The following is a 16759-nucleotide window of genomic DNA, read 5'->3' on the forward strand; positions in this document are numbered from 1 at the left end:
CAAAAGAAGTCCATATATTAGCTAATTTAAAAGCCAGTCAGAAAGCATTATATCTAGAGAGCACTGCACACAGATGATTCACTTATCCATGTTTATTCATTTATTTAACATTTATTTACCGACCTCTTAGGTAGTAGGCTTTGCTAGTCGCTAAAATGCCACATAACTAATAACTCTTATCCCTGAAGAACTCATGCTACAAAATGCAAAGAATCTAGATAACATACTCTAGAAGTGCAACTTCAATTTCTAGAAAAAAATGCCGACCTGAGAACCAAAGGGTTGCTGGTTCCATTCCCTATCTGGGCACATGCCTGGGTTGTGGGCCAGGTCCCCAGTAGGGAGTGTGCGAGAGGCAACCACACATTGAGGTTTCTCTCCCTCTCTTTCTCCTTCCCTTCCCCTCTCTAAAAAATAAATAAATAAGTAAATGAATAAATAAATCTTTAGAAAAAGAAACAAAACTTAATACCTCTATGTGAGTCTGTTGTTCAAATTGTTTGCCTGAAGGAAATAGACAATTACAGTGTCTTTATCCTATTTTGCTGTGTCAGTGTAGGCAAAACTCTGTAACTAACACTGAATGCTCCTAAGAGCAAGGTAACCAAAAGTGCTGTGCAGTGCCCTAGCGCTGTGGCCTGCATTCCACTAGTGAGTCTGCCGCAGAACACAGAAACACAACGATATGCATGGAGTAGATCTTCCTGACAAGCCAATTTCACTTTAACGTTGAAGGGGAAAAGTTAAATAATAGTATTCATAACTAATTTTAGTGTTATGTTTACATTAAAATTCACATAATATTAGGCAAATTTCATGTAAATTTTTAAGATGAAAAATAAGACTTCAAAAAATCTGCATTTGTGTAATAAAGGATTTAGCTTCTGCAGATTCCTAGGAAATCACCTTTCAATGGAAGAGTTTGCATAGGGCACCCCTACATTATTTCTTCCTGTTATGATGAATTCATTAAAATCGAAACCATCAGAAAATATGGTTTGCAATGCTTCTTAATCTCTAGAATGGAATCCAATATATTTCTTATTCTCCCCATTTCTCCCACCCCCTCCTCCAAAGTACATTATCAAACCTGCTCTTGAGTTTTAACAGAAATCTAAACAAGTTATGATACACTAAATAAAATAGTTTATATATGTGTCACCCTCCTTGATATGACCTGTTTTACTCACTTTGCTCCTTATTTAATCCAAAGCTTCTGGATTTCATTGCTGGATGTTTTCCATAGCCGTCAAAGTCTGTCTGTCTGCAGTAACATTTCAGCAAAATTGCAGGACTTTAATAAGGAGTAAGGCCAATGCCAATTGTATGTTTTGTTTGCCGGGCAATATTAACCCCAGGTCACATATGAGCTACACTGTACAAGAAGATAGCACATGGAAGGAAATTATAAATCTTCATGTATTTGGGGGGGGGGTGAGGGGAATACATGTTTTATTTATTTGCATTTACACTTAGAAACCAACCAGCCAAACCGGTATTATCATGATACAGCAAAATACAAAACATCTTTTATAAATACTTTGAGTAATAAACAAATTAGGGGTTGTGGTAAAACAGCAAAGGGCAGAGGGAATCCGTGAAGCATCGTGCAACCATTCACTGAGGTTTTTAACAAGCTTCCCAACCCCAGAAGACACGAATAATCTTGTATCACACATCTTTGTACTCTTACTTTCTATTATTGAGGTTGAGATTCTACACCCTAGAGTAATTCAGAATAGTATTATATTTAATTTCCTATAGCCAGAGATGTACGTCTACAGCAGCAAGGCTACAGAAATCCTGATTAGACTCATCATACTTCGCCCCCACCCCTCCAGGTTGGCATAATAGGCATCATGAAAAACAGCTCATCAAGGCAGAGACACACAGAAAAATCCTCTGAGAAGAAAATCCTAGGAGAAATATAGCCACTGCCCAAATTGAGATTGAATAATACACCCACCATCATAATGAAAGTTCATGGCTACATGTTCATGGAGTCGGCCTGCATGTTCATGGAATAATCCAGGAATAAATCCATGATTTGCTGGGTACTGTCATACAGAGGGGTTTGCAGTTCTGCATCACGGCTTTCCCCAGCAGTTTCCAAAGTGGCCTCCAAATCACAGATGGGAGTTTGCTGGAACTGGATCTGGGGCTGCAGGGGTTCCTCTCCAACTATAGAATTGATTGTTCCAGGCCTGGTTGTTCCAGGCTTGAGGGCATCAGGTCTGACTATCGCAGGAATGGAGGTTCCAAGATGGACTATCCCAGGAATGGTTGCTCCAGGATGGGTCACTGCAGGTCTGGCTGCTCCACGCTGAAAGGTTTCCAGCAGGGTTCACCAGACATCCCCGGCGATGACAGGAAGCGAGGCCCAGGCACTCTGCAGTTGTGGAGCTCATCTGAGTTACACAGCTGTTTTTTTTTTGGCCAGTCCTATTTCTGCCACCTCTTACATTTCATTCTCTGGCTGAACCTGTCTGTAGCTAAGGTTCAGGATGTTGGGAAGTTCTTGCATCTGCTAGGGGTGAGATATTTCTGTCTCTGAAATCACTCATTGAGTACACAGAGCCTGGTCTGTGAGAAGACAGTTCTGATCGTCTGTTTCATAACCTGGCTTTTTTCCTCTTTCACTGCACTGTTCTCTACGGAAGTGGGCGGTATTACGCTGGGACTGGTGGGAGAATCAGGGCTATTCTGACCAAGCAGGTCCATGGAAGAAGGAAGAGCAGAGACAGTCCCCATGTGGAGTGTCTCAGCAGATGACATTTGCAAGGATGCATGGTTTTCTTTGGGATCACAAATCTCAGGCACTGGTGAAGTTTCCCTAGACTGGATGGTTTGAGGCAGGCAAAGCTTTGGGGAGAAGCAGAATCCACACTCATGTTGCTGAGTTGAAGGAGAGAGAAAAACACCCCAAGAGCTAGATAGTAAGATAGAAGAGTTTAGAGAAATACGAAGATCTCCAGATACAAAAATATCAAAAACACAGGATGAAGTAAATCACCTTGGCAGTAACAGCAGCCAACCAGCCCAATCTAGAAAAAAGTCTAAATCTTTATATTAACATCATCCTCAAGTCTGTCATAAAGGGAAAAGAAAAACAACAGAAACTGGCTACGGTAAGACCACCAACGCCGATAATGCAAACTGCAGGCATTAATAAATCATTTCTTAACATAGATCTACAGCCAAGTTTTAGAGCATACATCTTCGAAGAATACAACCTTCACAAAATTACTACTTTTCACATGTATTATCAAGGGATTCTCTAAAGGGTCTTTAGAATATAAAAATAATGTCATATATTGCATTATTTTCTAAATCTAAATGAGTATCATTATGTTGAAGGCAGTGAAAAAATGAACTGTAGGATAAATCTTCAACAGGCAAATCATGACTTAATATGGGGTAAGGACACTATTTTAAAGTCATATTTATGATCATTATAATACTTATATATAATTTAAATATAGTGATTATATATAAGTATATATTAAATATCTGTGTATATAGTACTCATAAGTACTTTTATTACTTAACCAGTACTTACAATCTATATTTTATCATAATATCTCCTGTGCTTTTTTTATTATATGCAAATATGAGAGGCAAGAAGGCACTTCCTTTTCTGTTCTTTTGAGGTGCTCTTTTCCTCAGCCATAGCTTCAGCAATAACTCACAAAGTGATGTCACACCATGTGGTACCTTCAGCCTAGATCTCGCTTCTGAAATCCAGACTCACACTTCCACTTGTTTACTCTACACCCTGTGGTTCTTTGAAGTCCCCAAAACTCAATATATCAGAATCAAATTCCAGCTGCCTGGCTAGCTGCCCTACCACATCTTCAAACTATACCAGTGAATGGTAAAACCTTCCATCCCACCCCCAAAGCAAAAATATCAAAATCATTTTAAGCACCCACATTCTCTCCCATGCTAAGGCCATCACCAAGTCCTGTTATTCTTCCTTTCTAAATATATCCTGTATCCATCTACTTCTGGGAATGTTCACTGATATTCACTGGCCTAAGCTACCAAATGCTGTCGCCCAGGCAAGAACATTTCCCCAATAACCTTCCACTTGCTTTGGTTGTATCCACTCTTGCCAGCCACCTTCCCTTCCTTGCTTCTCCAACATGGTAGTCAGAATGCAATCTAATTATTCATGGCCCTGTTTAGAATACGGCAATGATTGCCTTTTGTTCTTAGGATAATGAGCAAAATTCTGCCCGAGGACTGCGAGGCAACTCTGTCCCCGGCCTTACCTCCACTCGACAACCCTCAGGTCACTGCACGCCAGCCGCACTGGCCTTCCTCAGCTCCCCAGATGCACAATGCCACAGGCCATCAGAGAGCCTTGATGGCTCTTCTCCACCTGGGACACTCTCCCACCTCCTTCTCTCATCAAACACTGAGCTTCCTTCAGCTTCTCAGGGCAATTGCAACTTCTTCAGCTAACCTTCCTTAATGCTCCTTTATTATGTAGTTTAACATTGATGAACATAATTCTTTGATGAACATCTGTCTCCTTGAGGACAGGGTATACCTGATTTTGCTCCCATTGCATGCCTCACTCCTCCTAGAATAGCTGGTACCTAATGGGCACTCAGGGTATTTGTTGAAAACATGAAGAAAGGTAGGAGTGAAGTGAATAAATAAGGAACACCTACTTTACATTTTATATATTCTATACTTAGTTTCCATAAACTCATATAGCAGATGAAGAAACTAAAGTTCAGAAAAGTTAAAGGACCTTGCTTAACGTCACACAGTTAATAAGAGATTTGCAAGGGTTTACACCTAAGTCTCCTTACCCCATGTCCAGAATGCTGATATGGTGGGCATTTCTGTTTCAAAGTGCCCCGCATCCATCTACCTTGTTCTGCTAGTGATACCTCTAATTGTCCTTGGAACGGGCCCTCTTCTCTCCATGTGGTTTTGGTAAGGCTAAACCAACTCTTCATAAAGGAAGAAAGAAAGAGGCTTTAAAACAAATATCTATAAATAATATAGTTTATGTGTAATGTGGTTATATATAAAGTTATGTTTGCATAAAATGCTATTTAACATGATAATCATCAAAAATTGATGTTGGGTATTTCAGAGTATGATATAAGGTGATTTTTAGAAATACACACCCTTTTAAGTTTTGTTTGACTTTCTAAAAATGTAGATATGCTATTTATATAACCAGAGTAAAACAAACAAGAGAAATTTGGAGGGTAAAATAATTGGGAGATGCCGAGTACTTACCGGTTCTAGTTTGGATGGAAAAGCCCACGCAATAGCTGAGACACCACTGTTGCGGCCCAAATTTTACTTCGCAGGCGCAGCACCCCTCCCTCCCTTTCCAGTTGTCGCTCTGCCAAGATACACATGCACTGAACCAAAAGTCAATGTTTTTCATACAAGTTTTGGAAAACTAATGTATCTTGTCATCCTCAATCTCTTAATCATTTTTATTGTTTTTCTGTGGATTCTTAAGTATGTCCTTAGTCAGTTTTCAACCACAACCAGTAATTATTTGTGAAAAAGTATAGACATTAAAAAGTCTTGAGCATAGACAGTACCAAATAGAACTGGAGAAAAACCAGATGACATTGGAAATGAGCAAAGTTAATTCTGATACATGCTGTCAGGCAGATTAATTCATACTAATGATGATGAATCTCTAAGTACATAAAAATAAACTGGATATTTACTTTACAGAAATAATTATTAAAATACTACAAACTCCTTAATGTGTGAACATGGCAAAAATTGCTTTTTACCTTAACGATATCCAATTCCTAGCATAATACCAGACATTGTTATAGTAAACATTTAACAAACACTTGTTGACCAAATGGATGGAAGTTATTAGTAAGTGTTAAAAAATAACTGAAGATTATTAACAATTTCATTATGCATAGCTTTGTATAGTGACTTTCAAAATATTCCAGAAAAAAAAGTAATTATTGTTCAGATATTAAGAAAAAAGAGACTTCCATTTCTGGTCAAGATGGTACCCAAGGAATCACATTTACTCTTCTACTTTTTTTAAAGATTTTATTTATTTATTTCCAGAGAGGGAAGAGTGGGAGAGGGAGAAAGAGAGAGAGAGAGAAACATCAATGTGCAGTTGCTGGGGGCCGTGGCCTGAAACTCAGGCATGTGCGCTGACTGGGAATCGAACCTGCGATGCTTTGGTTCTCAGCCCGTGCTCAATCCACTGAGCTATGCCAGCCAGGTGCTTTTCTACTTTTTTATACAAAAAACAATTATATGAGAAAACAGTTTTCAAACACTGGACTATAGGCAGTGTAAAATTATGATCCCTAAAAGAAGGGATACAAATGATGTGAACCTTATTTTTGTACCAGGTAACTACCTGGAAATGTTCCCAGGATTTAGAGCAGGGAAAGGGAATGTACCTAGAGCTCTGTGGTCTTCCTGAGTTGACAAGATGTAATTCAAGTCCACAGAGGCCAAGGAGACTAGAGTTCTTAGGGCCAACTACCAAAGGGCAGACAGCCACGACAAGAGAGAGCCCCAGAGACCTACAGAGTTTTCCTCAGCCCCATGCTGGGAAAAGAACCACTGGAAAACAACAGGCAGAACAAGCCTTGCAACTCACACCGACTAGAATAGTTTCTCTCCAGCAGCCATAGAGGGAAAACCTCATAACTGAGTGCAGAGTACAATGCTCAGCTATTAACAACTGCCTTAGTAATGGGGGAATAAGCAGTTCTAGATTAAAGACGTCTCTGAACCTGCCAGACAAAGCTTAAAAGCAATCCTTGAAAACATCAAACTCTTTCCAAGTAACTTAACCGTATGTCACAGATCAAAATTCAAGAATATTAGCATTAGAACCTGTGTACAGATACACACAAACACACATGCATATCCAGTGCCCATTAAGGTGAGATCTAGAATGTCTGGAATCCTACATACAATTAAAGGCAAGCAGAGAAGCAGGGTTATATTTTCAGGAGTGAGGAGAAAAATTCATTAATTGCAACAGATCCAGAAATGACACAGCTGATGGAATGTGTACACAAGAGTATCGTGAGAGTTCTGAATTATTATAATTTCATTTCACCCTTAGACATCACTTGTTTGAACCGTAAGGGTTCACTTATACTAGGATTTTTGTTTTACAGTAAATACAGTTGGCCCCTCCTATCTGCAGGTTTTGCGTCTGTGGATTCAACAAACCACAGGTTAAAACCAGTACTTTTTCATCCCCAACTGAAGATACCCAATCTCAGGCTGAAAATACTGTTTTCTATCCCTCATTGGTTGAGTCTGTGGATGTGAAGGGCCAACTGTAGTTAAGTTTGGGGGAGTCAATAGTTGTATGTGGATTTTCAACTGTGCCAGGGTGTGTGCCCCTCCCCCTCTTGGATGCTCAAGGGTGAGCTGTATATTTCATGTGTTCTAGAAGCTACAGGAAAACATAAGCACATTAAAGAGAAAAATGGAAGATATAAAAAGAGCCAAATTGAATTTCCATTGAGAAAAATCCAATGCCTAAGGAGAAAAACATAAGAAAATTATCTTATGAACTTGCTGGTCATCAATATGGAAGTTTTGTCATTTAACATGAAATGTCCTTGAAGTAATTGAGCCAAAGTATGGTGGTAAGGACAGATTTTCCATTTTTGCTCTCTACCTTTTATCCTACTACCCTAATCTCCTTTCTCCTTTGTTTTTTTTTTTTTTTGCCTCATAAACCCCTTGAAGACTACTCTGGGCAGAGAGCAGGGTCAGCGGTGAGGGACTTGTGCGGCTCACACGCCTGTGCGGTGATCGTATCACAGGTTTTCCATTTGGTCACTGCTCACTGTTCCGCCCTCTCCTCCCCTGGAAAGTCTCTACTCCCCAGCTTCCCCGTGCAAAATAGCATAATGGCTTCCAGGGAAACGATTTGTGGGAGAAGGGGACACAACACATCAAATTACTGTTTTCAAAATATTCTCTTATTCATGTAATCATTTGATTACAAGGAACGTTCATAACCAATTCTTTAACAGACAGCTGTACCAGAACAACGTTCTGTAAACCATTCACACCGGGGACTACCACCCACTATGGAGCTCTGTGCAGAACGCTCTCGTTTTTCTACTGATTGTATACAAAATGTGTCATCCGGGAAAAACCCTGTCGTAGGTTATCACTAGCTACAACCAGGCCTCTGTTAGTTGTTAAGGAATGGGATTAAGTAACATTTTGTTTATTTACATACGAAAATACTTTTTTCCTTGCCAAATAAATTATGTTTTAATTGGTTTGAATTCAAGTTCATGCTCTTGACATTGATTTTTCCTTTGCTAAAAGAAGTAACTTCCTCCAAAGTTCACATGTTGTTTTAAGAAATAACAGAAGATAACTCTAGAGGATTCTGCCCTTAATATATTATCTTTACGGGATATTGACTTCCATTTTACTTTTAAGGAGTTTTACGCATTTCACATCCAATCCAACATTGTCACATTGAAATATGTCTAAGAGAAAAACAAATATATTGTTGAGTGATTTGTGTTGTATGATAGACACATTTATAGAAAGACTTTTGAAGAATGAGCTAGTTTGACGCACTTTGGCACCAGCAATTGAGCTTTGACTGTAATGGATGAGTTTGTGAGTTTTAGAACTGTTTCACACGGACAAGACAAATATTTTCTTTCATTTTATAGCTAAATATAAACAACACAGAGTTTCTTTATCTCTTATAAATCAGTAATACAAATTAAAAGTAGAATTTGGCCTAAGAATTTCAAAATGGTTACTATGAGCCACCAAACAATCATTGCTTCTTAAAATGATTTGTAAATGAGTGCTTTTATGGCTAAATCCCATTGACTAAAGACCACAAGATATTAAAAATGAGCGATAATTGACCTCTGTTTTACTCAGGCAAACTACATTCTTCAGACTTAACTATTCATCTAAATCATGAAAATGACCATAAAATACACCTAAATTACCAAAAAATAAAGTTTGATGGTTCGTTTAAACAAAGTGTGTCCAACAATACTGATTTTCAAATAAGTTAAATTCAACTAACATTTATAGGGCATTCAATAAGTGCAAAGCATTATACAAATCTAGAGGAGACACAGAGATGACAAAATATATTTCCTGCCACCGAGATGCTACAATATATGAAGACACCGAAATTATCTTTACAAGGCAGAAATAATGAGCTTATGTAATAAAAATATGTACTGACAATACTACATGCATGAGCTACTTTGATGGATGTTTTTTAAATAAATTAATATATTTGATCTTTCCACAGTCCTATGAAATAAACGCTCAATATTTCTGCTTTACTAATGGGGACACTGAAGCTTAAAGTTAAGACCAAAGATCAGAAAAGTCAGAGGCAGGATTTGAACTAAGGCAGAGAGTTTGTAGAGATAGAAGCAAACTTCTGTAGGTAGCCACATGCTAAAAGAAGAAAAGGACGGATGTGAAATCTAATTATAGAGATTTGAGTTTATATTCTGGCTCTGGTTTTCACTAGCTGTATAAACAGAGTAAATGCCCAAACTTTTCTGAGGTGTATTGTCTGTAATTCTAAAGTGGTGATTTTATTAGCTATTGCTTAAGGCTATTATGGGGGTTATATAGTTAATATTTATAACAAATCCAGTATGGCATATTGCATTTGGCTCCTCCCTCAAATATTATATTTATTTTTAATTTATAGTAGTTATATTAGGAATAACAGTAACACCAAAACAACAGTAGCTCAAACAGTCAGGTAAATTTTTCTCTCGTAAAAGAAGACCAGGATTAGAAAGTCCAGGACTGCTGTGGCAGGTTCATGAAGCCACCATGAACCTATCTTAAAAGACAGAAGACTTTCTATCTTTCTGCTGTATCATTTTTGGTGTATTAATTCCACACTTAAGGTGACCTCATGATCCCAAATGTATTCTGGAGTTCCAACCTTCTCACCCACATTACAGGTCACAGAAAGAAGAATAGGAGAAAGCAACCGAGTCTACCTCGGTTGCCTCGGTTGCTACCTCTAAGGTCCCTTTAAAGGGTCTTCCTGGAAGGTTGTCACAAAATATTTACTCTCACACATCTAAACTGGGTGGGTACAGCACCCCCAAGCTGCCTGAGAATCGTCGTCATTATTTGAAATGGCCCTACAGAGAGCTAAACATTGGCATTCTGTTAGTAGGATAGGAGAGGAGTCACTCTCTGTCCTGGCTCTGATGACAACACATTAAATGAAAATAATTTAGAAGATTGAGGAAAGGAAATGCTAGATCCAATTCTCACCTCCTGATGTGAGAACACACTAACACACCCTCATGCAAAGGAAGAGAATGCTCTCTTCTGTAAGCGTGGAGACACCAGAAGGCGCAGAGTCCGACAATGACCTTTGCATAAATAATGACACAGCCCCCAAAGATGGCATCGAAGACAAGAATTTCATCAGAGAATGCGGTAGCTGGCATTCCCACAACCTCGACTGAGCAATGAGGTGCCATCAGTCAGTCTTGGAGTAAAATTTGTAAGCAATTGACCAGAAAAAAAAAAAAAGGCAGAATGAGAGGCAGTATGATTTCAGTGGCCAACTCAGGTAGAATGAAACACGAAAAGGGTAAATCGTGCCTTCTATTTGCTGTAACTAACTCTTTTGACAATTGCCCCTGTTTGATCTAGGTTTTGGGAAAGGAAGCGATAATCCCCAGGAATTACCATGCAAATTTCCCATTTAAGGCCACTTGAGAGGTAATTCCAGGAAGGTACGGCAGGAGGAGCCCGTGGGACAGGGAGGCCTGCTTGCAAGTCTCAGCCTGCGATCAATTACCCTCCCCATTTCACCAGCTTTTAACCTTTGCAGCTGTCCTGACCATTGGAAGGAAAGAGGGTGGTCTGTACCCAAAGGGTTCTAAAAAGCCCCGGAATTCTGTTCACAGAACTGGATTCATGTTCCATCTCCAAGATAGGCCAGCCTGCAACCTTTGACACAATTCTCAGTTTAAGCCTTGGTCTACCCATCTATAAAGCGGGGTTGGTAATATTAATCATACCTACCTCATGGAGTTATTTTGCTAATTAAGAACTTGGTAGAGTATTTCATACTTAGTAAACATGCAACAGCTATTAGCTATTCTGCCCTTTGGAGTTGTATTGATGTATGGTGGAACCCACTTAATAGCTAAATAACTAAAAATCTTCTAAGTCTCAAATTCTTAAGTCTCTGGCACCTAGAAAATTTTAAAGAAAATGTAATGGTTTCTGGGATAATTGCCATATTTACTATTTAAATTTTATATACAACAGGTTCTCAAATAATGTAGTTTTTTTATAACGTTAATGAGGAAAAAGAATCGATTCCCTGATGGAGCCACGGTCTCTGTGGAGTTTGCATGTCCTCCCCACATCTGTGGGTTGTCTCCGGGCCCTCTGGTTTTCTCCCACAGCCCAAAGATGTGCATGTGAGGTTAGCTGGAGGGTCCCCCTTGCCCCAAGCTGGGGGAGTGTGGTTGTGTGCCTGACTGGCCCTGTGGCGGGGACAGGTGCCCTGCTCAAGCTGGCCCCTGCCTTCCTCCCAGAGCCCTTGGGAGGCTCTCGCCATGCTCCACCTGTCACTGGGAAAACCAAGTTGGAAAATAACTACCTCACATGTTTTCATTAATTTTTCTTAAATTTATAGATAGCTCACATTTATTTCAATGTTTAATATTAAAAGCATTTTGGGCCTTTATTTAGAAGTGTGTGATGTTTTTGTGATCAGAAATATTCCATAGGGACCTAACTCATATCAACTGGCAGATAAGTGTGTGAGTGTGTGTATAAATAACAAGCCTTCTCAATTTGAGTTCTGAAAATGTTCTCTTACAACTTATTTAACTGCAAGTGTACTTTATTATAATATCCTAATGAAGTAGTTTGCTATATTTCCTCCTCTCTCTATACCCTCTCAAAGTGAGGATGTAATGAAATATTATTTAGAGGTCAGATATGCATTTGACTTTGTCAAAAACCAGTGTAATATTGTATCACTGCACCTTAGGTCTGGCACAAACTTCTCTCTTTAAGTGACAATGCAGAATATTAAAATAAGCCTGAACCTGTAAAGCTTATGTTTTGACTCCATTAGAATGTGCAATTGTATTTAAGCTGCAGTCCCAAATGGGATCATCTTTTATCTGCCAAATTTTAAAGTCTCCAGGCTTCTGAGTTCCAGAAATGAGTTTGCTGACATAAATATTTGGAAAGTGGGTAAATACATGTTTCCAAAAAGGGAATAAATTTACCACAGGAAAATTAGCCAGGAAGGGAGAAAGATTACCCTCACAATAAGCACAGTCGGGCCTACTCACAGTGCATTAGTTAATGATGTATTTAGTGCATTCTGATAGTCTGAACAGGTACAGTTAGGCCAGGAATCTGCATGCAAGAGTGTAAAGCAACTGTTTTAAAGGCTGACTGTTGTTGGCTATTGATTCTCCTGCTTTTGTGTTTCATGTGGGCAAAATGCCAACCATTTCAAGACCAATGGCATGTTTTTATGATAAAAATCCAGAATTATTTGGCCGATGAAGTATAAATTCAGAAATTGGTAATTTACTTTAATATCAGTGGAAGTCTACTATATTTAGAATTAGAGTTTCAAGAAAGGTCTCTTTCTGTGCACTACCATATTTTTAGGACTATAAGATGCACCTAGGTTTTAGAGGAGGAAAATAGGAAAAAAACATTTTGAAGCAAAAAAATGTGGTAAAATATTTAATAACCTGTGACCCTGCTCCACCGCCACCCCCCCTCCCACACACACACAGCGAGCCAGGTAAGCTACATTTGGACTGTAAGACACACCCCCCTTTTCCTCCCAAATTAGACGGGGGAAAGTGTGTCTTATAGTTTGAAAAATACAGAAAGTCTGAAAACCAGAAGCCAACAGATGGCAAGTGAGATCTTCTAACACTGCTCCTTTCTTTCTACAATTTTAGGTCAAATCCACATCAATAGGTATTGCTCCACAGCTTCAGTTCTGAAATGAAATAAGCTAGAATTATTTGGATGCAAATCATATTCATCTCCCATAGATCTCTTCAACCTCATATTAAGTTGACACTTGGAACATAAGCAGTGCAAATGGAACCCAGTAACTTGGGAATATCACCCACTGATTATGGATTTTTCCCATAACAACGCCCCAAACAACCACTCCCATCCTTTCCCTAAAGAAGGTTTTTATCAAACATAGGTGACTGTCAGCAGCAGTTATTTAATAATAGTCTATTCACATATTTTTCCAAGAAAAAAATCACTATTAGAGTGTTTTATAAAACAGCCTAATAACCAAAAAAGCATTTACACAAATAAATGCGACATTTTTGGTATAATACAAAAAACATTGGGTTTGAACTAAGAAAATTGTTGTTCAAATTTTGCCTCTGATTCTCAGGACTGTGAACCTGGACTTTTAGTTCCAGTTCTTTGTTCATCGGTTTATTCACTGAATGCCCAATATGTTCCAATTACTATTCTGCTCTTAGTTGTACAGAGGAGAAATAGACAGAATTTCCTGCTCCTTTGGACCTTATAATCATGAAGACAAGAAAAACATTTAAGAATTATAATATCATGCAGTGGTAAATGTCATGAGTAAGAATATAGCAGCGTAAAGAGTCATGTTGTAGTGGGTGGCATTTTTGACAGGCAGGTGAAGAAAGGCTTTTCCGGGACTGAAATGAGGAGAAGACGGGAATGTCTAGGGGAAGAATATTCTAGGCACTCCAGGAACAGGGAGTAGTAGAACATGCACTCATGTTTAGGGACGGGCAGGAAGTCCTGTCTGGCTGAGGCAGAGTAAGTGAGAGGTGTTGGCAGGAGATTGGAGGGTGGGTCCAGTGTCAAATCACGTGGGTCTCAGAGTCTAAGAACTGAGATTTCATTCCAAATGTGTTGAGAAGCCATTGGAGTGACCTGAGTGAGTGGCATTCCTGAAGGATCACTTTAGGAAGGATCACTTCACTGTGTAAAGAACGGATTTTTAAGGTCAACATGGAAACTGAGGGACAGGGGTTTATAAAACAAAAGATGTGAAAATGCTGTGCACACTTCACGTCGATGCTCACGCTTGTTAGAGCTGAGAGGGAAGAGTAAGCTGAAGCAGTGAATGGTTTCCTCGCCCATGAATTCAGCTGTCCTCAAGCACTTGTCTGTCTTCTTGTGATGCTGTCACAGGGCCTTTCAAATCTCAGGCCTTGGCTACTGTCCCAGCAAGGTGTTCAATCCCCCAAAAGGCCGATTTTGTAATCTTTGCCACGCACTGCCCTGTCTCTACTAGGGGACCGCTGTTCTAAAGGATTTTCCTTAAATGAGTGCCATCCCTGGAAAACCTGCACTCCGCTCCTCCCTGGGCTTTATCTTCTGACCAGTCAAAACTTGCTTTCCTGACACGCAAGTGCAGCATATGGTACAGCCCAGAATTATTAGCTTTGTTAACACAAAATGCTGTGGAGGATACTGCACAATATTTTGCCTACACTAGCAACAGGTTCTTGGTTCCGCTTTTTTGTTCAGTTTCATGTTGTCCAAGAATATAACAATGTATGATTCTTTTTAGAAATTGATTTTCATTCCATAGGAAATGCAGAAATAACCTTTTTCTTAGTTAAAAAAGAATTAAAATATACCAGGATAGACTAAGTCACTTCTGAACACTACCTACAGTCTTTGTCTCTATTCTGGGTTAACTACAGATAGGAATTTGGTGCGTATCTTTTCAGAAATTTTTCTATGCCTATATTTTCATAGCATGTAGCATGCTATATTATATAATTTGGTGTTTGTTCTTTTTACATATTTATATGGATGATATACTTTTGTGAGCTAATTTTCCTTTTGTTTATATAAATACAAAGTACCACTGTGTCATGCTGAAAATTGCATGGTGTTTCTACTAACATATCTACCAGAACTTTCTAGGAATAAGTGTATATTTATTTCTTTTAATTGTTGCAATGCATTCTACAATATGAATATATTGTAATGGTTCAGCCATTTACATTTTGACAACAAAATGTCTCTTTTGTTTTCCTATTAAAACTAAGACTACAATAAACAGTCTTTAATATGGTTACTTCTTCACATGAGAACATTATGTCTATTAATCTGGAATAGAGTAGATTCCAAGAGTAAAATTGTTGTATGTATTTTAATTTAATTAGATAGTATTAAATTGATCACAGAGTAAAATTAATTTAGTCTTTTTAAATTTTAATTGTTGTTCAAGTACAGTTTTCTGCCTTTTACTCCCATCCCAGCCCATCCCCCAAGCCCTCCCCACCTCCCTCCCTCCCATTTCCAACCCCCATAGTTTTTGTCCATGTGTCTTTTATACTTGTTCCTTCAAACCCTTCCCCTTTTCTGCTGAAATTCCCTCCCCTCTCCCCTCTGGTAACTGCCAGCCTGTTCTCAATTTCAGTGTCTTTGGTTATATTTTGCTTGTTTGTTTGTTTTGTTGATTAGATTCCTGTTAAAGGTGAGATCATATGGCATTGCCTTTCACCACCTGGCTTATTTCACTTAGCATAATGCTTTCCAGCTCCATCCATGATGTTGCAAAGGGTAGGAGCTCCTTCTTTCTTTCTGCTGCATAGAATTCCACTGTGTAAATGTACCATACTGTTTTAATCCACTCATTTACTGATGGGCACCTAGGTTACTTCCAGCATTTGGCAAACAAGTGTTGGAGAGGTTGTGGAGAAAAGGGGACCCTAGTGCACTGTTGGCGGGATTGCAGACTGGTACAACCACTATGGAAAACAATATGGAATTGTCTCAGAAAACTAAAAATGGATCTGCCTTTTGACCCAGTAATTCCACTGCTAGGATTATATCCTATGAACCTTGAAACCCCAATCCAAAAGAACCAATACACCCCAATGTTCATAGCAGCACAATTTACAATAGCTAATTTAGTCTTATAAGCAGAGTAATAACCTATCCACTGACCAAGACTTGATCTTATTATTATTTACTTATTTACTTAGTACTTACTTATTTATTGCCATTCTAGCAAATGAAAAAGGACTATCTCATTTTTGACCTAAAGTGTTTACCTTATTCCTAGAAAACTTAGACAATTTTTCATATTATTATTGAACATTTGTAATTCTATATTTGTCAGTTATCAGTTTAATTATTTAATAATTTTTCTGTTATTTTTCTTTCTTATATACAGGGTCTAGCAGATGTAATGCCGCCTTGAGTGTGGTTGGTAGGGTAATAATATAAGTGTAATAATTTATAGTTTTAATCTGAACATTTTACTTAAAATGTCATACAGTGTGCTTGAGTGTGTTATTGTTATATTACAGAATTACATGCTTATGATTTTGTAATAAAAGATTTTGAAATAGAAAAGGGGCATAATTTGTGCTGGACCCTGTATTTGTAAAAAGATTATTTATATGTATTAAGTACTAATTGTTATGTAATAACAGTACTTGTTATATAATTGTTATATACTAATCAGCTATTATTTTCTCCTGCTTTACTTTTCTTTTAACAATTTTTTAACAATATAAAGCTTTAAGTTATTATTCAGAGTAAAATTTATTATTTTGTTTTATGACTCTTTCATTATAACTCTTATTTTTCTTTTAAAAAGCTATCCTTACCTGAATTAATATGTACATGCTTTATGTTTGCTTCTGAGATCTGTCAATTTACTTATTTATTTACTTATTTATCTATTTACATTTAGATATTTGAGTCATAT

General features: G+C 38.2%; 1 pseudogene; it reads right to left on the reverse strand.

Annotated features, from left to right (window-relative positions):
- Positions 1 to 1987: 1987 nt before the first annotated feature.
- LOC114508445 lies at positions 1988 to 2891 on the reverse strand (annotated as a pseudogene).
- Positions 2892 to 16759: the final 13868 nt, after the last annotated feature.

This window comes from Phyllostomus discolor, chromosome 11, assembly GCF_004126475.2.
Source record: "Phyllostomus discolor isolate MPI-MPIP mPhyDis1 chromosome 11, mPhyDis1.pri.v3, whole genome shotgun sequence".
Classification (NCBI taxonomy): domain Eukaryota; kingdom Metazoa; phylum Chordata; class Mammalia; order Chiroptera; family Phyllostomidae; genus Phyllostomus; species Phyllostomus discolor.